Genomic DNA, 24,744 nt, shown 5'->3' on the forward strand with positions numbered 1-24,744 from the left:
GTAATCTCGCTCTCAGGTAAAATGGGGTAGTGAAGTTTGGGTTTTTAAATGTACAAAATTGACAACAAAAAACAAACAGCAAAGATCAAAAATCTAGAGTAGAGGTTGGATTTTCAAAAATACAATATTAAAGAAAAGAAGTAGAAGGAAAAAAGAAAAAAGAAAAAAAAAAGCCGCAAGAATTATTAAAAAACACCAACAACAACCACACAAAGACTACATATGGTGTTTGTCTTAAAAAAATAGAGTCTTTTTTTTTTTTGAAAAGTAATAGTCGGTTATAGAAATAAAAATTACGGGAGAAATAGAATACAACAGTTAAAAAAATAAGTTAGAAAAAAAAAGAAAAAAAAAAGGAATGATTGTAAAAATAGTAAAGATATTTCTGGCCCTTCTCTGATGTTGTGGGCAGTGTGGGGTCACTTCCAAGGCATTTTCCTCTGTTTAACTTCTTCTGTTTGCTAGTTTTTTAGGCTCACTAGTTCAGTCACGCTGTGGGGAGGGGGTGATGCTGCAAACAAATAGCACTGTCATGTGCACACAGTGTCTCAGCCCCACTGGACCTGTCCCTTCTCGAGGCACACAAACCACTCCGGTTCTACGATGCTCAGCCGGGAAACTTCTGAGGCCAGCCCTAGGCTGCATGCACCTCCCTGGTCTAAGCCGCTCAGGTTCGGTGCTCAGATAGCCCTCAGAGGCACAGATTTGGTTGGGACTGTGTTTTGTGCCCTTCCCAGGTCCAAGTAGCTCAGGAGTTTGGCAAGCACAGTCGCCGTGACTTGTCGCCTTTTCTGCCTCTGCTGCTCAGTTTTCTGGGTGTACCGCTGGTGCCCCTTGTGAGGCAGGTGGTGACTGTCCAGCACCCCCAGAAGTCTTAGCAAAGAAGCCTGCTTGCAGTTTGGTAGGTAAAGTCTCTCTGGGGCTGCAATTGCCCCTTTCCAGCCCTTATGGCTCTGGCTGCCTGTCCCCAGCGGGGGATGGTCTGCAGCTGGCTATTTCCATTCTGTCCTTTGTTCTGTGCGCGGTCCTGGTGGTGTCTTATGTTCGAGCTTTTCTCGTGGTAGCTATCTCACAGTCTGGTTTGCTAGCCCAAGTTAGATCGTTCTGGTTACGCGTGGGGTGATCCTGCCTGATTCTTACAAAGCACTGCAGCCCATGCCTCAGGCGCTTCCCTGACCTGCCCCCACTTGCTAGTGGTGGATGCAGGTGTCTGTGCTGCTTTTCCACTGGGGGAGTTACTGTTGGGCTTGTAATCTGTTGGTTTTAATTATTTATTTATTTTTCCTTCCTGTTATGTTGCCCTCTGTGTTTCCAAGGCTCACCACAGACTCAGCAGGGAGAGTGTTTCCTGGTGTTTGGAAACCTCTCTTCTTAAAATTCCCTTCCCAGGATGGGCTTCCCTTCCCGGGACAGAGCTCCCTCCCCACCTCCTTTGTCTCTTTTTTCATCTTTTATATTTTTCCCTACCTGTTTTTGAAGACAATGGTCTGCTTTTCTGCTTGCCTGATGTCCTCTGCCAGCGTTCAGAAGTTGTTTTGTGGAGTTTGCTCAGCATTGAAATGTTCTTTTGAGGAATTTGTGAGGGAGAAACTGGTCTTCCTGTCCTATTCCTCCACCATCTTAACCGCTGAATACTGAGTTTTAAGGCAGCTTTTTCACCCTCCTCTTTCACTTCCATCAAGAGGCTGTTTATTTTTTCTTCGCTTTCTGCCATGAGGGTAGTGTCACCTTCATATTTGTGGTTATTGATATTTCTCCTGGCAATCTTGATTTCAGCTTGTGCTTCATCCAGCCCTGCATTTAACATGATGTCCTCTGCATATAAGCTAGAGTGAGATATTGTATATTCTTGCTGATTTTTTATGTCTAATATTTTTTTTTTAATTGCTAAGAGGAAGGAGGCTGATGAAGTCCCTAATACTATTGAGGATAGTTTTATTTTTTCCTTTCAGTTCTATAAGGCTTGCTTCATGACTTTTGAGATTCTGTTGTTTGAAACATACCCATTTAAGATTATCATACTTTTCTTGTGGAATGGCCTCATCAGTATGAAATGTTCCTCTTTGTCTCTAGTCATTTTCTTTACTCTGTAATCAAATTTGTGGTTACGTTATTGTAAAGTAATGTTTGCATGGTAAATAATCTTTTTTTCCATTCTTTTACTTTGAACTGACCTATGTTACTGAATTTGTGGTAAGCATTTCTCATAGTTTCATATCATTATAGAATTCTACTCTGCCAATACTTATCTTTTGGTGTATTTTACCATGTGTATTTTTACATTATGTCCTTACAAAGAAACAAACATGCATCTGTATATTTACAGAAGCTTTATCCATAATCAACAAAAACTAGAATTAGTCAAAATCCCCTTCAGTATGTGAATGGATGAGGAAATGGTAGCAAATGTATAAAATGCATTACCACTTAACCATTAAAAGGAAAGAGATATCATGCAACCAAATGCATCAATGAATTTAATGCATATTGCTAAATATTATAAAAGGTGGTGATCTGATAAGGCAACATAATTTATGATTCCATTTATATGATATTCTGAAGAGCCAAAATTATAGGAATTCTAAAACAATCATTGCATGCTAGGATTTGGGGATGGAGGTTTTTAATACATGAATCACTGGGAATCTTTAAAGCACTGAAAGTGTTCAGTATTGTACAGAATTCTTTAATGTCATTATGTGACACTATGCTGTGGTAAAGCCCATAGTACTTTACAGCACAGAGAGTGGACCCTAAGAATTAAAATTTTGAAAAAAAAAAAGTCTTTAAAGAATGCAAAATGGTACAACACTTTGCAAGATAGTTTAGCAGTTTCTTACAAAACTAATCATACTCTTACCATAAGATCTAGAAGTTGTACTTCTTGATATTCCTCAAATGAGCAACAGTTTTGTCCATACAAAAACCTAATGACAGTTGTCCCTACCACCTTTTTTCATATTGCCAAAACTTGGAGACAACCAATATATCCTTCTGTAAGTGAAGAGACAAATAACTGTGTTATATCCAAACAACTGAATATTATTCAGTGCCAAAGAAATGTTGAATATATGACATTATATGGTTGTCAAACATTCCATGTATAAAAACCTTAATGTAAACTTTGAACATTAAGTGATAATGACATGTGACTGTAGGTTCATCCTTTGAAATAAATGTACAATTCTGGAGCTCAATGTTGACAGTGAGGATGGTTGTGTATGTGTGAGGTCAAGGGACATGTTAGGAACACTGTGATTCTCCTCAATTTTCCTGTGAATCTAAAACTGCTCCAATATCTCTTTAAAAATTCATTAAGGTGTTTAAAGAATGCCAGTTGAAAGTTAGCATGTGACAACAAAATTTAACTGTACCACAGATATGTAAAACAACTTCCTGAAGCGGATGGGGAAAGGTGCTGATCTAAGAAACCTGGCAAATGAGTAGATTCTGAGAGACTAAATGCAAGAGGAGCTACAAAGAAGCTTTGTGCTATGGTTAATAAAAGTTTTGTCCCCTAGGATAGCAATTCTGATGTTGTTGTATGTGCATACTACAGTTAAACAATTAAGTAAAAAAAATGTGAGATGGTGGAAGCCAGAACTTTTACTCCTAGAGTGCGAATTTATAAATAAGAGAGGGGAAAGGGCTAGGATTATCCATGTGGCAATGGATTAACTTGGAAACATCTGTGTAAACTCATGTTTAGCTTAATACAAATACAAATGGTTGCATAAAACCAATACAATATTGTAAAGTAAAAAATAAAAATAAATAAAATTAAAAAAGAAAGAAAGAAATACTTATAGATATGCAGCTATATACTGGCTTGTATACTGGTTGTTAGTGTTAGTTGCCCAGTCGTGTCCATCTCTTTGAGACCCCATGGACTGTAGCCTGCCAGGATCCTCTGTCCATGAAATTCTCCAGACAAGAATACTGGAGTGGGTTGTCATTCCCTTCTCCAGGGTATCTTCCTGACCCAGGGATTGAACTGGGTCTCCTGCACTGCAGGCAGATTCTTTACTGTCTGAGTCATCAGTGAAGTCATCATATACTGATTGATAGTAGACATATATATCAATATTTCCTTCCTCTCTCAGCTTAGAGAGACTTGAAGCACAGAGAATGCACAGCAAGGGAAGCCCATCAAGGAACACACCTGTTTTCCAAATCGTGTTTTTTTTAGTACATTCTCAATGAAATAAATCAGTTGGTAATAAACATCCTTGATATGTTGTGATGAAAACACCACTTTAATTTTGGTCTTCCTCCAATCACACACATACACCCAGTCTATGAGAAAATTTTAGATAAACTCCAACTAAGAAACTCTACAAAATACCTGGCTAGTATTCCTCAAATCTATCAACGTTATCAAAAACAAGAAAAGTTGAAATTCATCGCAACTGAAGAGACATGATCAGTAAATATATTTTGGTAACCCAGATTAGTGCAATTGACATTGTTTTGCTAGTCCAGCCTGAAGGAGATCAATCCTGGGTTTTCATTGGAAGGACAGATGCTGAAGCTGAAACTCCAATACTTTGGCCACCTCATGCGAAGAGTTGACTCATTAGAAAAGACTGTGATGCTGGGAGGGATTGAGGGCAGGAGGAGAAGGGGATGGCAGAGGATGAGATGGCTGGATGGCATCACTGACTCAATGGATATGAGTCAGAGTGAACTCCGGGAGTTGGTGATGGACAGGGAGGCCTGGTGTGCTGCGATTCATGGGGTTACAAAGAGTTGGACACGACTGAGCAACTGAATTGAACTGAACTGAACCCAGATTAAATCCAGGAATATAAAAACAACAATAAGCAACAAATAAGGAAATCAAAATAAGCTATAGGTTTTAGTTAAAACTAATGGATGAATAACTTAAACTGCACAATAATAATTAAGATGTCAAGAAATGGGAATACCAGACCATCTGACCTGCCTCTTGAGAAACCTGTATGCAGGTAAGGAAGCAACAGTTAGAACTGTACATGGAACAACAGACTGGTTCCAAAAAGAAAAAGGAGTAAGTCAAGGCTGTATATTATCACCCTGCTTACTTAACTTATATGCAGAGTACATCATGAGAAATGCTGGGCTGGAAGAAACACAAGCTGGAATCAAGATTGCCAGGAGAAATATCAATAATCTCAATTACACAAATGACACCACCCTTATGGCAGAAGGTGAAGAGGAACTAAAAAGCCTCTTGATGAAAGTGAAAGAGGAGAGTGAAAAAGTTGGCTTAAAGCTCAACATTCAGAAAACAAAGATCATGGCATCCAGTCCCACCACTTCATAGGAAGTAGATGGGGAAACAGTGGAAATAGTGTCAGACTTTACTTTTGGAGGCTCCAAAATCACTGCAGATGATGACTGCAGCCATGAAATTAAAAGACAGTTACTCCTTGGAAGAAAAATTATGACCAACCTAGACAGCATATTCAAAAGCAAAGACATTACTTTGCCGACTAAGGTCCCTCTGGTCAAGGCTATGGCTCTTCCAGTAGTCATGTATGGGTGTGAGAGTTGGACTGTGAAAAGGCTGATCACTGATGAATTGATGCTTTTGAACTGTGGTGTTGGAGAAGACTCTTGAGAGTCCCTTGGACTGCAAGGAGGTCCAACCAGTCCATTCTGAAGGAGATCAACCCTGGGATTTCTTTGGAAGGAATGATGCTAAAGCTGAAAGTCCAGGACTTTGCCCACCTCATACAAAGAGTTGACTCATTGGAAAAGACTCTGATACTGGGAGCAATTGGGGGAAGGAGGAGAAGGGGACGACAGAGGATGAGATGGCTGGATGGCATTACTGACTCGATGGACGCGAGTGTGAGTGAACTCCGGGAGTTGGTGATGGACAGGGAGGCCTGGCGTGCTGCGATTCATGGGGTCTCAAAGAGTCGGACACGACTGAGCGACTGAACTGAACTGAACTGATGCTTTAGGAAACTGAGTGATGAATATATGAGAACTCTGTATTATCTTCAAAATGTTTCCATAAGTACAAAATATTCTGAAAATTACATACCCAAAAATTTGGAGAATGATTTAGAGCACAGATTGAAAGGAAACAGAAGTCAAGTGTCTGCTATAATAATCCATGCATCAGGTCATAGTGGTCTGTCTAGGAAAAAAAAAAAAAAACAATAAGGATGGAAAGTTGTAAACATCTTACAGAAGTATTTAGGAATTAGAGTAAAAGTGATTAGCTGTTTACTGGGATATAGTATACATTGTCAAGGAGTCAAGCACTGCATGCAGATTTTTATGACTAAGTGAATATTAGCAAGTGAATCTTGAGCAATGATTTAAAACTAAATGCATTTAAAGAGTTGCCTTACTGTTATGTTAAAAGAAATAGCAGATGAGTGTTTGGCTATGGTCTTTGGTTTTTGTGGTGGGTTTACATTTATTTACATCATGAACATATGCACAAATGATAAGTAATTTTTTTAACTACTTACCCTCATTGAGATGGTTAACATATTTTGAAATTGTTTCCCCATTTAGATGTTCATACATGGTTTCCCTGTTTATGTGTGAGTGTGTGTGTTAGTTGTTCAGTCATGTCCATCTCTTTGTGACCCTATGTACTATAGCTTGCCAGGCTCCTCTGTCCATGGAATTCTCTAGGGAAGAATGTTAGTTGGTGGACGATTCCTTCTCTAGGGGATCTTCCCAACCTAGGGATCAAATCTGGATCTCATGCATTGTCGGCAGGTTCTTTATCATCTGAGCTACAAGGGAAGCCCTGTAGCTTCACTGCTTATAACTCTGAGATAAAAAGAAATAAGAATTTTTATCCTGCTATTGTGTGAAAATTGTATAAATCTTAATTATGTTGAATTGATTCCTCTTCAGGTCTACTAGGTCTTTCTACTTTCCTGTCCATTCTGTTAATTTTTGAGAGTTTGATATTGAAACTCCAACTAAAAATCTTAACTTACCTGCTTAAAAGTAATTGTAATATATAGTGGAACTTTATATAATTCTGTTCTATATTTTCCAAGTCTCCTGTAAATGTATTATCATACTTTCATTCATTAAAAAATAAAAAAGAAAGAAAAACAATATTCAAGTGTAATACAAAAATTTTTAAATGAGTATTGAAAACTCTCAGTATTCTTTCTGAACTTTACATGAGATTGCATGATAAATGATTGAAATGTTACGTGCATTGTACTTCCACTATGGTGTAAGTTGAGTTAAAACTATTTCCACTCTGCAAGGAAATGTGCCCCTTGCTACAGATTTAAGAGCAATTATTATTAGAGCAAAATGTCTTGATCAATTTCATAGACATAAGGTAAATTTTCTGACCCAAACAAACACATCAAAACCTAATGACTTTATTATAAAATAAATTATTCATTCAGTTCATCATTTGAATCTCAACCAATTCTTCTGAAGTAGATTTGTCATCACACATCTCTGGCACAGCTAGTGCCAGAACTAGTAAAAATATACTAATGTTATGATGGAAAACTGCAGGGATCTCAGTCACATCTGATTCTTTGTGAACCCATGGACTGTAGCCTTCCAGGCTCTTCTGTCCATAGGATTTTCTTTTTTTGTTGTTGTTGCTTGTTTTTGTTTTATCTTTTAATATAAATTTATTTATTTTAATTGGAGGTTAATTTCTTTACAATAATGTATTGGTTTTGCCATACAATCTGCCATGGTTGTACCTGTGTTCCCCATCCTGAACTCCTCTCCCACCTCCCTCCCCATACCATTCCTCTGGGTCATCCCAGTGCACCAGCACCGAGCATCTTGTATCATGCATACAACCTGGAATGGCAACTTGTTTCACATATGATAATATACATGTTTCAGTGCCATTCCCCCAAATAATCCCACCCTCGCCCTCTCCCACAGAGTCTGAAAGACTATTTGATACATCTGTGTCTCTTTTGCTGTCACATACAGGGTCATCGTTATCATCATTCTAACTTCCATATATATGCTTTAGTATACTGTATTGGTGTTTTTCTTTCTGGTTTACTTCACTCTGCATAATAGGCTCCAGTATCATCCACCTTATTAGAACTTATTCAAATGTGTTATTTTTAATGGCTGAGTAATACTCCATCGTGTATATGTGCCACAGCTTTCTTATCCATTCATCTGCTGATGGACATCTAGGTTGCTTCCATGCCCTGGCTATTATAAACAGTGCTGCGATGAATATTGGAGCACACGTGTCTCTTTCAATTCTGATTTCCTCAGTGTGTATGCCCAGAAGTGGGATTGCTGGGTTATATGGTATTTCTATTTACATTTTTTTAAGGAATCTCCACATTGTTCTCCATAGGGGCTCTAATAGTTTGCATTCCCACCAACAGTGTAAGAAGGTTCCCTTTTCTCCACACCTTCTTCAGCATTTATCGCTTGTAGACTTTTGGATTGCAGACCTTCTGACTGGCGTGGAATGGTACCTCATTGTGGTTTTAATTTGCATTTGTCTGATAATGACTGATATTGAGCATCTTTTCCTGGGTTTGTTAGCCATCCGTATGTCTTCTTTGGAGAAATGTATATCTTGTTCTTTGGCCCATTTTTTGATTGGGTCGTTTATTTTTCTGGAATTGAGCTGCAGATGTTGCTAGTATACTTTTGAGATTAGTTGTCAGTTGCTTCATTTGCTATTTCTCCCATTCAGAAGGCTGTCTTTTTATCTTGCTTATAGTTTCCTTTGTTGTGCAGAAGCTTTTAATTTTAATTAGATCCCATTTGTTTATTTTTGCTTTTATTTCCAGTATTCTGGGAGGTGGATCATAGAGGATCCTGCTGTGATTTATGTCAGAGAGTGTTTTGCCTATGTTCTCCTCTAGGAGTTTTATAGTTTCTGGTCTTACATTTAGATCTTTAATCCATTTTGAGTTTATTTTTGTGAATGGTGTTAGAAAGTGTTCTAGTTTCATTCTTTTACAAGTGGTTGACCACTTTTCACAGTACCACTTTTTAAGGAGATTATCTTTTCTCCATTGTATATTCTTGCCTCCTTTGTCAAAGATAAGGTGTCCATAGGTGTGTGGATTTATGTCTGGACTTTCTATTTTGTTCCATTAATCTATATTTCTGTCTTTGTTCTAGTACCATACTGTCTTGATGACTATGGCTTTGTAGTAGAGCCTGAAGTCAGGTAGGTTGATTCCTCTAGTTCCATTTTTGTTTCTCAAGATTGCTTTGGCTATTTGAGTTTTTTTGTATTTCCATACAAATTGTGAAATTATTTGTTCTAGCTCTGTGAAAAATACCGTTGGTAGCTTGCATTGAATCTATAGATTCAATCTATAGATTGCTTTGGGAAGTAGACTCTTTCACTATATTGATTCTTCTGATCCATGAACACGGTATATTTCTCCATCTGTTAGTGTCCTCTTTGATTTCTTTCATCAGTGTTTTATAGTTTTCTATATATAGGTCTTTAGTTTCTTTAGGTAGATATATTCCTAAGTATTTTATTCTTTTCAATGCAATGGAGAATGGAATTGTTTCCTTAATTTCTCTTTCTATTTTTTCATTATTAGTGTATAGCAATGCAAGGGATTTCTGTGTGTTGACTTTTATATCCCTCAATTTTACTGTATTCATTGATTAGCTCTAGTAATTTTCTGGTGGAGTCTTTAGAGTTTTCTATGTAGAGGATCATGTCATCAGCAAACAGTGAGAGTTTTACTTCTTCTTTTCCAATTTGGATTCCTTTTATTTCTTTTTCTTCTCTGATTGCTGTGGCCAAAACTTCCAAAATTATGTTGAATAGTAGTGGTGAGAGTGAGTACCCTTGTCTTGTTTCTTGTTCCTGACTTTAGGGGAAATGCTTTCAAATTTTCACCATTGAGAATAATGTTTGCTTTGGGTTTGTCATATATAGCTTTTATTATGTTGAGGCATGTTCCTTCTATTTCTTCTTTCTGGAGGGTTTTTATCATAAATGGATGTTGAATTTTGTCAAAGGCTTTCTCTGCATCTATTGAGATAATCATATGCCTTTTCTTCTTCAATTTGTTAATATGGTGCATTACATTGATTGATTTGCAGATATTGAAGAATCTTTGCATCCTGGGATAAAGCCCACTTAGTCATGATGCATGATCTTTTTTTTTTTTTAATTAACATTATTTATTTATTTATTTATTTTATGTCCAGGTTTGATGCATGTATGATCTTTTTAATGTGTTGTTGTATTCTGATTGCTAGAATTTTGTTAAGGTTTTTGCATCTATGTTCATCAGTGATATTGGCCTGTAGTTTTCTTTTTGGGGGCATATTTTTCAGGTTTTGGTATTAGGGTGATGGTGGCCTCATAAATTAGTTTGGAAGTTTACCTTCCTCTGCAGTTTTCTGGAAAAGTTTGAGTAGAATAGGTGTTAGCTCTTCTTAAAAGTTTTGGTAGAACTCAGCTGTGAAGCCGTTTGTACCTGGACTTTTGTTTGCTGAAAGATTTCTGATTAGAGTTTCAATTTCCTTGCTTGTGATGTGTCTGTTAAGATTTTCTATTTCTTCCTGGTTCAGTTTTAGAAAGTTGTACTTTTCTAAGAATTTGTCCATTTCTTCCAAGTTGTCCATTTTATTGGCATATAATTGCTGATAGTAGTCTCTTATGATCCATTGTATTTCCGTGTTGTCTGTTTTGATCTCTCCATTTTCATTTCTAATTATATTGATTTGATTTTTCTCCCTTTGTTTCTTGATGACTCAGGCTAAAGGTTTGTCAATTTTATTTATCCTTCAAAGAACGGATACAGCTTTTGGCTTTGTTGATTTCTACTATGGTCTCTTTTGCATTTATTTCTGCCCTAATCTTTATGATTTAATTCCTTCTACTAACCCTGGGGTTCTTCATTTCTTCCTTTCTAGTTGCTTTAGGTAGAGTTAGGTTATTTATTTGACTTTTTTCTTGTTTCTTGCTATGTCTTGCTATGATCCTTCCCCTTAGCACTGCTTCTACAGTATCCCACAGGTTTTGGGTTGTTGTGTTTTATTTTCATTCATTTCTGTGCATATTTTGATTTTTTTTTATTTCTTCTTGATTTGTTGGTTATTCAGTCAAGCATTATTCAGCCTCCATATGTTGGAATTTTTAATAGTTTTTTTCTCCAGTAATTGAGATCTAATCTTACTGCATTGTGGTCAGAAAGGATTCTTGGAATGATTTTTTTTTTTTTTTTTCACCAAGGCTAGGTTTATGGCCCTGGATATGATCTATCCTGGAGAAGATTCCGTGTGCACTTGAGAAAAAGGTGAAATTCATTTTTGGGGAGTGAAATGTCCTATAGATATCAATTAGGTCCAACTGGTCTATTGTATCATTTAAAGTTTGTGTTTCCTTGTTAATTGTCTGTTTAGTTGATATATCCATAGGTGTGAGTGGGATAGTAAAGTGTCCCACTATTATTGGGTTATTGTTAATTCCCCCTTTCATATTTGTTAGCATTTGTCTTACATATTGTGGTGCTCCTATGTTGGGTGCATATATATGTATAATTGTTAAATCGTCTTCTTGGATTGATCCTTTGATCATTATGTAGTGTCCTTCTTTGTCTCTTTTCACAGCCTTTGTTTTAAAGCCTATTTTATCTGATATGAATATTTCTGCTCCTTCTTTTTCTTGGTCTCTGTTTGAGTGGAATATCTTTTTCCAGCCCTTCACTTTCAGTCTGGTATGTGTCCCTTGTTTTGAGGTGGGTCTTTTGTAGACAGCATATATATGGTTCTTGTTTTTTTATCCATTCAGTCAGTCTTTGTCTTTTGGTTCGTCATTCAACCCATTTACATTTAAGGTAATTATTGATAAGTATGATCCCGTTGCCATTTACTTTGTTGTTTTGGGTTTGAGTTTATACACGCTTTCTGTGTTTCCTGTCTAGTGAAGATCCTTTATCATTTGTTGGAGAGCTGGTTAGGTGGTGCTGAATTCTCTCAACTGTTGCTTGTCTGTAACGATTTTGATTTTTCCTTCATATTTGAATTAAATCCTTGCTTGTTACAGTAATCTGGGCTGTAGGTTATTTTCTTTCATCACTTTAAGTATGTCCTGCCATTCCCTCCTGGCCTGAAGAGTTTCTATTGAAAGATCAGCTGTTATCCTTATGGGAATCCCCTTGTGTGATATTTGTTGTTTTTCCCTTGCTGCTTTGAATTTTTGTTCTTTGTGTTTGATCTTTGTTAACTTGATTAATATGTGTCTTGGGGTGTTTCACCTTGGGTTTATCCTGTTTGGAAATCTCTGGGTTTTTTATCTCATTTATTGCATTATTCATTATATATTAGCTCTTTTTAAAATTTCTTCTAGGTACTTGTTAAACCTTTCTTGCATCTTCTCAATCCTGTATCCAGGCTATTTATCTGTAACTCCATTTTGTTTTCAAGATTTTGGATCATTTTTACTATCATTATTTGGAATTCTTTATTAGGTAGATTCCCTATTTCTTCCTCTTTTGTTTGGTTTGGTGGGCATTTATCCTGTTCCTTTACCAGATGGGTATTTCTCTGCCTCTTCATCTTGTTTATATTGCTGTGTTTGGGTGACCTTTCTGTATTCTGGCAGTTTGTGGAGTTTTCTTTATTGTGGAGTTTCCTCACTTTGGGTGGGGTTGGACTGGTGGCTTGTCAAGGTTTCCTGGTGAGGGAACCTTGTGTCAGTGTTCTGGTGGGTGGAGCTTGATTTCTTCTCTCTGGGGTGCAATGAAGTGTCCAGTAATGAGTTACCAGATGTCAGTGGGTTTGGGGTGACTTTGGGCAGTCTGTATATTGAAGCTCAGGGCTATGTTCCTGTGTTGCTGGAGAATTTGTGTGGTATGTCTTGCTGTGGAACTTGTTGGCCCTTGGGTGGTGCTTGGTTTCAGTGTAGGTATGGAGGCATTTGATGAGCTCCTGTCTATTAATGTTTTCTGGAGTCAGGAGTTCTCTGGTGTTCTCAGGATTTGGACTTACACCTCCTGCTACTGGTTTTCTGTCTTAATTTTACAGTAGTCTCAAGACTTCTCCATCTATACTTCGCTTTCAGAAAGTCCCTTGATCCGGCTTATACTTCTCAAGATCTATAGGCCCCTTGTTATGTAGCCGGTGCTAACTAAAGGGGTTTAATCTATTGAACCCATCACTTCCAAGGCAGTTCCCTCTGTTTTTGCTTCTTCTGTTTGCTGGTCTCTTCAGTGTCTCATTTCAGCCCTGACACATGGGGGCGGTGGTGGTCACTTTTTTAGGCTCCCTTTTTCAGTTGTGCTGTGGGGAGGAAGGAATGCCTAAACAGATATCACTGGTGGCTGTGGGGAGTGCTCTCAATGTCTCAGCCACACTGGGTTTGCCCCCACTCCCGGTGTTTGTGCTTTCCCTATCTACACTGCTTAGGCTCTAGGTTGCTCTGCCAGGAACTGTCTGAGGCTGGCCCTGGGTTGTATGTACTTCCCAGGTCTAAGCCACTCAGTTTCAGGTACTCAGTAGTCCTCATAGGCGCAGATTCAGTTGGGCCTGTGTTTTGTGCCCTTCCCAGGTCCGAGCAGCTCAGGTGACCAAGTGTTTGGCAAGCACAGGTGCTGCGACTTATTACCTTCCCCACCCCTGCCACTAGGTTTTCTGGGTGTACAACCAGTGCACCTTCTCAGGCGGATGTTGACCATCCAGAATCCCAAGAAGTCCTGGTTAGCAACTAAGCCTGCTTGCAATTTGATAGATGATGCCTCTCTGGGGCCATGATTGTCCTCTTCTAGCTCTGGCTGCCCTCAGCTGCCTGTCTGGTGGGGGATGGGCCAGTCCTCAACCCTCAGTGGGCTAGCTCTGCTCAGTCCTTTGTTCTGTGAGTGGGCCTGGCAGTGTCTTAGGTTAAGTTTTTTCTCTGAGAAAACTATCCCACAGTCTGGTTTGCTATCTCTTTAGTTCCCTCAGATTACCCTTGGGTCATTCAGGCCCTGTCCTTACTGTAAGCAATGCAGCCACACCTCCTTGTCCATCCCCTACTTGCTAGTGGCAGAGGCAGGCATCTGCACTGCTTCTCTGCTGGGAGTTACCATTGGGCACGTAATCTTTGTGTTTTAATTATTTCTTTATTTTTCCTCCCAGTTATGTTGCCCTCTGAGGTTCCAACGCTAGCCACAGACTCGCCAGTGAGAGTGTTTCCTGGTGTTTGGAAACCTCTCTCTTTTAAGATTCCCTTGCCAGGACAGACCTCTGTCCCTACCTCTTTTGTCTTTCTTTTTATCTTTTATGTTTTTCCTACCTCATTTCAAAGAAAATGGGCTGCTTTTCTGAGTGCCTGATATCTTCTGCCAGCATTCATAAGCTGTTTTGTGGAATTTACTCAGCATTCAAATGTTCTTTTGATGAATTTGTGGGAGGAAAAGTGGTCTCCCTGTCCTATTCCTCCACCATCTTAGGACCGCCTTGTCCATGGGATTTTCTAAGCTAGAATACTGGAGTGGGCTGGCCATTTCCTTCCCCAGGGGATCATCCCTACCCTGAGATCAAACCCAGGTCTCCTGCCTCAGAGGCAGGTTCTTCACCATCTAAGCCACCAGGGAAGCCCTAGGAAAAAAATAGAACTCCCTTCAATTACGAAAAAAAAAAAAAGAAAAAAAAGAAAAAGCTATAAAGCTGACTATCATTAAAAACACAGGTCTCATTACTTAATTTTAAACTTTTTGGTTAACATTTTTAGTGAGACAGATGCATCAACAATATGACATAGATAATTTATATGACACAATTCTCTCACAGTACCTGGACTTGCAGATGTTACTTGATAATACTTTTTTTTTTTGCTTTGGGGAGTAATAAGTTCTCAGTTGTAAAGCTGATGTCAGCAAACGCTATGACTTTGATCTTCATAAGGTTATGCCTTAAAAATTTATGGGACAGCTATATATGAAATCAAAATCAATGTACTATTTTCTACAGTGAGGCAAAAATGAGTTATCAATATAAAAGTGTGGAACACTATAAAGGCTGCAGTCTCACGTCACTATTCTTATGCTTTCTTTTAATAAACTGTTCATGCTTTTTCCTTACAGTTTATGATATTAAAAGGACTCTTCTGTAAAATTACAGCAATAAATTTCACCTTATGCTGGACAGATTTTATTTCTTTTCTATCTGACATCCTGTTTTGCAAATAATAAAGACATGACAAAATTGAGTAAAGATTTATCTTGCCTTCATAAAATACAATAACTGCCTTACTTAGTTAAAAAAATGGCAATGTAAAAGCAGAGCTAAGTTTAGATCATGTTGCTATTATTTATCACAACCCAGAGATAAGTGTATTAAGGTAAACCAAAATAGTTGCTTTTATTATCACTGAATATTTAATTCCTTGTATTTCAAGATAAAGTGGATTTCTTTATTACTAGCATTTGGCAAAAGTTGTTAATCAGTTATTTAAAAAAAATGCATTGTTTACTACCATCTGCTGTCACATCTGTTTTACAAATCCATGGCTGCAAAGAGATTATATATAGTTTGAACACAGAACATATAGTTTTCAATGTATTTTGAAATGCTAAACAAAGATTTTTTTTAAATGGTATCTAACACCTAAATTTTCAGGATTTTTGTTATAACACCAAAAAAATCACTGAACCATGTCTTACTTCTGGAATAAACTTTCTTATATATGTTCTGATTTTATTTTTTATAATTTGTTGACTTTTGTACTCAGACCAAAATAACAAACCATCATTTATCCCCCCTTAACTATCTGATCATTAAATACTATTACTAAACATTGGTCACTAATACCAGTAAAAGTCCATCCATTGTTGCTCATTGTTTCTCATTTTCAATGATACTGCTCCCATTTTCTTGGGGTTTTACATGCCTCCTACCTGGTTTCTCTGCCTTTGGTTAATTCGGTAATTATCACAGTCATATTGATTTTACACTAGTAGTTTTATTTTCCCACTCTTCTGCTTCAAAAACCTCCCAATAAAAAACCTCAAACTTCTTATTTTGTTGAATGTTATTCATATATGACTATACAATTTATTTACTCCTAATTCTCACTCTTTAACTATAATGACAAGATATAAACCTCTCTGTACATAATTTAAATTTCTCTGTACTTCTTCCTTGTAAAAATATTTAATTCCTTATTCTGCAAGCATTCCATTTTCACTCTAACTGTTCACCACATAGACACTGCCTACTTCCCTCTCTTCTACACCCAGCATATTTTATACCTGTTATGCCCACTTTCTTGAAAAGCTTTGTTTTATGAATTATAGAATTCACCACTAAAGGGAGACTTATTAGGTACCCACACTCATCCATCACCCAGCATAGCTTGCAATCATTGCTTTACACATGTGAAAAATAAATCAGTTTTTTTTTTAACTTCATCTGTTTTACCTGATATTACTTTCAATCAACACTCTGTGTATCATAATGCTGAGACACAGAGCTGTAGTTCTTTGTAATTCAGTCTGCCATGAAAAAGTATGATATTAAAGGCCACGGAATAACACATGAACTAGCAAGTAAAGAACTTATTATGTCTCACTAAGGTCTCACTAAGGAGGCCTATTTCAAAACAAAACATTGTGTTTTATAAATGGGATAAATTTCCAGGATTTAAGTGAAGGCCACCTAGTTCTGAGATCTCTAGATAATGCTGCCTAATCTCCCACAGTAAGGTCACTTCCATCAGTAATCTATAATATTGGCCTACAAAATCTTATATTTTATAAAGATCCCAATTTTTTCCCCCACTGTGTCCACAACCCACACATTCTCTCAAAAACTTCTGACCAATTTATATCCCTGCTAAACTTGACTACTTTGTCTTTCAGATTCATCCAAGCATCCCCTCATAGCCTAAATCTCTTCTCTACATGTTCCCTCTACCGATTTTGCTCTTTGTCTCTCCTGCGAGGATAGTGCTTCCCCCTTGGTGTTACTAAATATTGGCTAGATTCTCCTGGCTCAATACCTACCAGTAAGTCCCAAAGGTTGAGTGTGGGACTCTTTACTTATCATTGCTATTTTCACAACCCTCATCATAGGTGAAAAGATAAGAATTAAGGTTATAGTTGTCTAATTTAGAATACTAACAGTATGTAGAAATTAATAATTGCATCTCTGTGAATTAGTATTTTACAAAACTAGTGGCAGAATAATTAAAACATTTTCAAATGCTAATATGTCCTTAAAATAAGTTTTAGACTTAAAAACAGAGTTTTAATTAACTGTCTATGGAAGTTCTTTGCAATGTCTGTGCCTGTCCGTCAAGTCTGCAGAATAAGAAACATTCATGTTTTCTATTTGGAGCTTTCAGTACCTTTAAGAATTGTTATTGAAATTAATCATTATGTAACATAATGAAGTTATTATTTTCCTTCCTAATTAAAATGTTTCAGTGAAGCTGTTGCTTCAACAGAAATGACAAAGGAATTTAAAACTATCTTTTTATAATCTAAATATTCAAAACACCTCATATTAAGGACCAATTTAAGATTTGTAGTTCTCTTCAGTATTTTAGTAGTAGACAAATTTGATTGAATGTGGAATGTGAATTAAAAAATAAAACAGATAAGATCTATGTGTCAGTAAAGCTTATTACAGAAATAGTCTCAGAGTCTTCCATTAAGAGGCAACACCTGCTTTAGTTTAAGCTCAGGTTTGTCAGTGTAAATTTAATATAGTGAGCAACTAATCCAGCAACATGCATTTATATAAAACATGATCCATGAAAACCAATTATGGAAAACGTTGACTCTGAAATATGCATGTCTCTGTAAAGCTTTGTTTTTCATTTTGAAACAAATTTTTCTTGGCAAGAATGTCCTATGATTTTATTTAAAGGCAAAACCTTACAGATGTTATATATCCTCATTTTCACTTTATTCTAAATTTTAGTTTTAAAATAAGATGATGTCTTCCTAAAGAAAATTAACATAATTGCATACCATTTTAAAAATGGATAGGAGGAAAAAAAAAAAAAACAACTTAAAGAACTTGCATTTCTGGATCATTCCTGAATAATAGTTATCATTTCACTCCAAATAAAAATAAGCAAGTATAGTTATTTTTAAACATAGCCCTGTTCTGTACTTGAATCTGAGTCTTTAGAAAAAAAGAAAAATATATAATGATTAAATGAGACATCTTAAGCAATTTAGTACACACGTGAAGCATATTTAATACTTAAACATCCACTTTGGCTCTATATGTGCTCTGTAGAGGGCTGCAGTTTTGATCCAGCAACTCTGTTGCATAGGGATCCTACTCCCCGGATTGTGTAGGCCAAGGGCAGAGTCCCTAGTGGCTTTAGGTAGAGGTCAGCTGGCCTACAGGAAGGAAGTAAATTATGGCTCCCCCCTTTGAAGCAAAGGAGGCAGTCCTGACAATCTTTGAGTTGCCTTTAGGGTTTGTTCTTTCCTTTGTCTAGAAATAGTGATCTTTACAGCCAAGTAGCTCTATTGTCTCATCTTGTAAAATCCAAAATATCAGACAACTTTCCTTTTTTCCTTCGGATCTCCTTTTCATGCAATCAAACTAGTAGTTTTCCTGCTTTCTTTATCAGATAGTTAGTTGGCCATGTTCCTAATCTCTTCTGAGTGTGCTTGCTCATTTTCTGCATTATTGATAAGCTGAGAATTTCTGAATGTATGTTCTAGTTCCTTTTTTATTAATAATTTGGTCTTCAGGTTACTTCTCTCTTCTCACATTTTACTGTAACCAGACAGGAGGGACCATGTTATTCCACTACTTTACTTTGAAATCTACTCAGCTAAATATCCAATTGAGTTTCTCACAAATGCTACCTTTCAGAAAGTTATATAATAGGAACACATTTCAGTGATTTTTTTTTCCTTGTCGATTTAAACAAGCATTGCCTTTCCTCCAGTTTTCAACAACATGCTCCTCATTTCCATCTGAGACCTCTGCAAAATCTTCTTAATATACATATTCACAACCATTCTGGGCATGATTATTTATGTATTCTCTAGGAAGGGGGAATCTCTGGAGCTTTCTCCTATTCTTTGAGTTCTAACCAGAATTGCTTTTCAAATTCCCTTCACAGCAGTATCACATTCATCAGTTCAGTTCAGTCACTCAGTCGTGTCCAACTCTTTGTAACCCCATGGACTGCAACATGTCAGGCCTCACTGTCCATCACAGATTCCTGGTGTTTACTCCAGCTGATGTCTATTAATGTCCATTGAGTCGGTGATGCCATCCAAACATCTCATCCTCTGTTGTCCCATTCTCTTGCCTTCAATCTTTCCCAGCATCAGGGTCTTTTCAAATGAGTCAACTCTGTGCTTCATGTGGCCAAAGTGTTGGAGTTTCAGCTTCAGCATCAGTCCTTCCAATGAATATTCAGGACTGATTTCCTTTAGGGTGGACTGGTTGAATCACCTTGCAACACAAGGGGCTCTCAGGAGACTTCTCCAACACCACAGTTCTAAAGCATCAATTCCTTGGTGCTCAGCTTTCTTTATAGTCCAAAACTCATATGCATACATGACTACTGGAAAAACCATAGCTTCAACTAGACAGAACATTGTTGGCAAAGAAATGTCTCTGCTTTTTAATATGCTGTCTATATTGGTCATAGTTTTCTTCCAAGGAGCAAGCATCTTTTAATTTCAGGCTGCAGTCAACATCTGCAGTGATTTTGGAGTTCAAAAAACATAAAGTCTGTCACTTTTTACACTCTTTCCTATCTATTTGCACGAAGTGTTGGGAATAGATGCCATGATCTTAGTTTTCTGAATATTGAATTTTAAGCCAACTTTTTCACTTTCCTCTTTCATTTTTATCAAGAGCCTGTTTAGTTTTTCTGAGCTTTTTCCCATAAGGGTTGTGTCATCTGTATATCTGAGATTGTTGATTTCTCCTGGTAGTCTTGATTCTAGCTTGTGTTCATCCAGACCAGTGTTTCTCATGAGGTGCATATAAGTTAAATAAGCATGGTGACAATTTACAGCCTTTATGTACTCCTTTTCCTATTTGGAACCAGTCTGTTGTTCCATATCCAGTTCTAACCTGACCTGCATACAGATTTCTCAAGAAGCAGGTCAGGTGGTCAGGTATTTCCATCTCTTTAAGACTTTTCCAGAGTTATATCTATTACTTTGGGCAAGAATCCCTTAGAATAAATGGAGTTGCCATCATAGTCAACAAAAGAGTCTGAAATGCAATACTTGGATGCAATCTCCATAATAACAGAATGACCTCTGTTCGTTTCCAAGGCAAACCATTCAATATTACAGTAATCCAAATCTATGCTCCGACTGGTAATGCTGAAGAAGATGAAGTTGAATGATTCTATGAAGACCTACAAGACCTTCTAAAACTAGCACCACCAAAAGATGTCCTTTTCATTATATGCAACTGGAATGACAAATTGGAAGCCAAGTAACACCTGGAATAAAAAGAAAATTGGCCTTGGGATACAGAATGAAGCAGGGCAAAAGCTAATAGAGTTTTGCCAAGAGAACACAGTGGTTATAACTAACAATCTCTCCCAACAGCACAAGAGAAGACTCTACACATGGACATCACCAGATGATCAATACAGAGATCAGATTGATTATATTCTTTGCAGCTAAAGATGGAGAATTTCTATACTGTCAGCAAAAACAAGACTTAGAGCTGACTGTAACTCAGATCATAAACTCCTTATTCTCAAATTCAGACTTAAATTGAAGAAAGTAGAGAAAACAACTAGACCATTTAGGTATGACCTAAATCAAATCCCTTGAGATTATACAGTGGGAGTCACAAATAGATTCAAGGCATTAGATCTGTTAGCCAGAGTTTCTAAGGAACTATGAACAGAGGTTTGTGATATTGTACAGGAGGCAGGGATCAAAACCATCCCCAAGAGGGGGAAAAAGGCAAGATAGTTGTCTCAGGAGGCCTTATAAATATTTGTGAATGGAAGAGAAGCATTCTGGGAGGTGGATCATAGAAGATCCTGCTGTGATTTATGTCGGAGAGTATTTTGCCTATGTTCTCCTTTAGGAGTTTTATAGTTTCTGGTCTTACATTTAGATCTTTAATCCGTTTTGAGTTTATTTTTGTGAATGGTGTTAGAAAGTGTTCTAGTTTCATTCTTTTACAAGTGGTTGACCAGTTTTTCCAGCAGCACTTGTTAAAGAGATTGTCTTTAATCCATTGTATATTCTTGCCTCCTTTGTCGAAGATAAGGTGTCCATAGGTGTGTGGATTTATCTCTGGGATTTCTATTCGGTTCCATTGATCTATATTTCTATCTTTGTGCCAGTATCATACTCTCTTGATGACTGTGGCTTTGTAGTATAGCCTGAAGTCAGGCAGGTTGATTCCTCCAGTTCCATTCTTCTTTCTCAAGATTGCTTTAGCTATTCAAGTTCTTTTGTATTTTCATACAAATTGTGAAATTCTTTGTTCTAGCTCTGTGAAAAATACCACTGGTAGCTTGATAGGGATTTCATTGAATCTGTAGATTGCTTTCAGTAGTATCCTCATTTTCACTATATTGATTCTTCTGATCCATGAACACGGTATATTTCTCCATCTATTAGCGTCTTCTTTGATTTCTTTCATCAGTGTTTTATAGTTTTCTATATATAGGTCTTTAGTTTCTTTAGGTAGATATATTAAGAAAATAAAAGCAAAAATAAACAAATGGGATCTAATCAAAATTAAAAGCTTTTGCACAACAAAGGAAACTATATGCAAGGTGAAAAGAGAGCCTTCAGAATGGGAGAAAATAATAGCAAATAAAGCAACTGACAAAAGCTAATCTAAAAAACATAGAAGCAACTCCTGCAGCTCAATTCCAGAAAAATAAATGACACATTCAAAAAGAGGGCCAAAGAACTAAATAGACATTTCTCCAAAGAAGACATACGGATGGCTGACATACACATGAAAAGATGCTCAACATCAATCATTATTAGAGAAATGCAAATCAAAACCACAATGAGGTAGCATTTCACACCAGTCAGAATGGCTGTGATCCTAAAGTCTACAAGCAATAAATGCTGGAGAGGGTGTGGAGAAAAGGGAACCCTCTTACACTGTTGGTGGGAATGCAAACTAGTACAGTCACTATGGAGAACAGTGTGGAGATTCCTTAAAAACCTACAAATAGGACTGCCTTATGACCCAGCAATCCCACTGCTGGGCATGCACACTGAGGAAACCAGAATTGAAAGAGACACGTGAACCCCAATGTTCATCACAGCACTGTTTATAATTGCCAGGACATGGAAACAACCTAGATGTCCATCAGCAGATGAATGGATAAGAAAGCTGTGGTACATATACACAATGGAGTATTACTCAGCCATTAAAAAGAATACATTTGAAGCCGATTATAGAGAGTGAAGTAAGCCAGAAAGAAAAACACCAATACAGTATACTAACACATATATATATGGAATTTAGAAAGATGGCAATGATAACCCTATATGCGAGACTGCAAAAGAGTCACAGATGTAAAGAACAGATGCTTGGACTCTGTGGGAGAGGGAGAGGGTGGAATGATTTGGGAGAATGGTATTGAAACATGTATCCTATCATGTAAGAAGCAAATCGTTAGTCTAGGTTTGATACAGGATACAGGATGCTTGGGGCTGGTGTACAGTGATGACCCAGAGAGATGATATGGGGAGAGTGGTGGGAGTGGGGTTCAGGGTTGGGAACTCATGTACACCTGTGGTGGATTCACGTCAATGTATGGCAAAACCAATACAGTATTGTAAAGTAAAAAAATAAAAGTAAAAATAATAAAATTAAAAAAAAGAAGAAGAGAAGCAAAAGTTAAAGGAGAAAAGACAAGATACATTTGAGTGCAGAGTTCCAAAGAATAGCAAGGAGAGAAAAGAAAGCCTTCCTCAGTGATCAATGCAAAGAAATAGAAGAAAACAACAGAATGGGAAAGTCTAGAGATTTCTTCAAGAAAATTAGAGATAGCAAAGGAACATTTCATGCAAAGATGGGCCTGATAAAGGACACAAATGGTATGTACTTAACAGAAGCAGAAGATATTTAGAAGAGGTGGCAAGAATACACAGAACTATACAAAAAAGGTCTTCATAACCTGGATAATCATGATGGTGTGTTTACTCACCTAGAGTCAGATATCCTGGAATGTGAAGTCAAGTGGGCCTTAGGAAACATCACTAAGAACAAAACTACTGGAGGTGATGGAATTCCAGCTGAACTATTTCAAATCCTATAAGTTGATGCTGTGAAAGTGCTGTACTCAATATTGTCAGCAAATTTGGAAAACTCAGCAGTGGCTGCAGTACTGGAAAAGATCAGTTTTCATTCCAATCCTAAAGAAAGGTAATGCCAAAGAATGTTCATACTACCGCACAATTGCACTCACCTCACATAATAGCAAAGTAAATTCAAAATTCTCCAAACTAGTTTCAGCAGTACATGAACCATGAGCTTCCAGATGTTCAAGCTGGTTTTATAAAAGGCAGAGGAATCAGAGATCAAATTGCTAACATCCATTGGATCATAGAAAAAGCAAAAATTTCAGAAAAACATCTATTTCGGCTTTTTCACTATGCGGAAGCATTCATATATATGTTTAATTGACTGTAAAAGCTTACATCTTCAAATACTAGGAAAGGAAATGAAGAAATATAGTCTAACCTGGGTAAACCAAGACATAAATATAAACATTATTAAATATGCTATTTAGCATATTAAAATATTGTTTAGAAGAGGCAGTGTGACAGTTCAAAGGAACTGAGGTTCACAGTGGGACTGACAGGGCAATGAGTGTTGGTGGTGGGGGTAAGGGATTCCTGCTTTTAGACACTAGGCACTACCTTAATAAAAAGAAATAAATAATTTAAAAAGAAAAAAAAAAGATTTGGGGCCAAATATAAACTATTACCATAACATAAATAGCAACTAACAAAACAGAAAATATAGGTATTAATAGAAGAAAAATCACTAATCATCACACAATCCAAAAATAAATAGTGTTCAAATTTGCTGCAGGTTTTGCTTTTTGTTTTTCTGTCTTTTCTCCATGAAAATATTTTTTTTCTTATTTTTACATAGCTGTGTTCATACAATTGACTATTCTGAATTTATTTATGTATTATCATAGCAAAAACATTTCCCCATGATCATATTATAATTTAAACATACTTTCAATGGGGTGCACTATAGCAGTATTGAGTAGCTGTATTATAACACTTTAAAAATTGAAATACAGTTAATTTGCAATATTATTTTCAGGTTTACAACATAGTGAATCAATATTTTTGTATATTATTTCCACAAATTTATTACAAAATGAAATCTTTGTTTCCCTATGCTGTACAATATGTCCTGATTGCTTTTTTTTTTTTTCTTTTAAATGCATGGTAAAACAAGGGAAGGCTCTTAAAGTTTCTTTTGTAAAGTATCACAGCTCAATTTTAACCTTTTTAGAATTTTTGGCTAAAGCTTGTAACCAAAGATGGCTACATCTACCTTAATAGAGTGCAGAAGTATACTCCTCTCTCAGTGAAGCACTGCAAGTCACAAGGCAATATGTGGGATGTAGGAATCTTTTTCCAGATACAGCAGATAATAATTTATAAGTATATGCATTGCTTTGGGGGACAATTCACTTGTTTTCACTAACCACTTTCTACCAAAAGGCGTAGTACTTTGAAAATCTTGTTCAAGTCTACTTTGTGTATCTTGGGAGATTTTCTCATTTATGTTGCCCCCCAAAATCATTACATTTAATGTCAAAATAGCTTATCCATGAATTGTTATATTAAATAAGAC

This window comes from Ovis canadensis, chromosome 6 (assembly GCF_042477335.2).
Source record: "Ovis canadensis isolate MfBH-ARS-UI-01 breed Bighorn chromosome 6, ARS-UI_OviCan_v2, whole genome shotgun sequence".
NCBI lineage: Eukaryota > Metazoa > Chordata > Mammalia > Artiodactyla > Bovidae > Ovis > Ovis canadensis.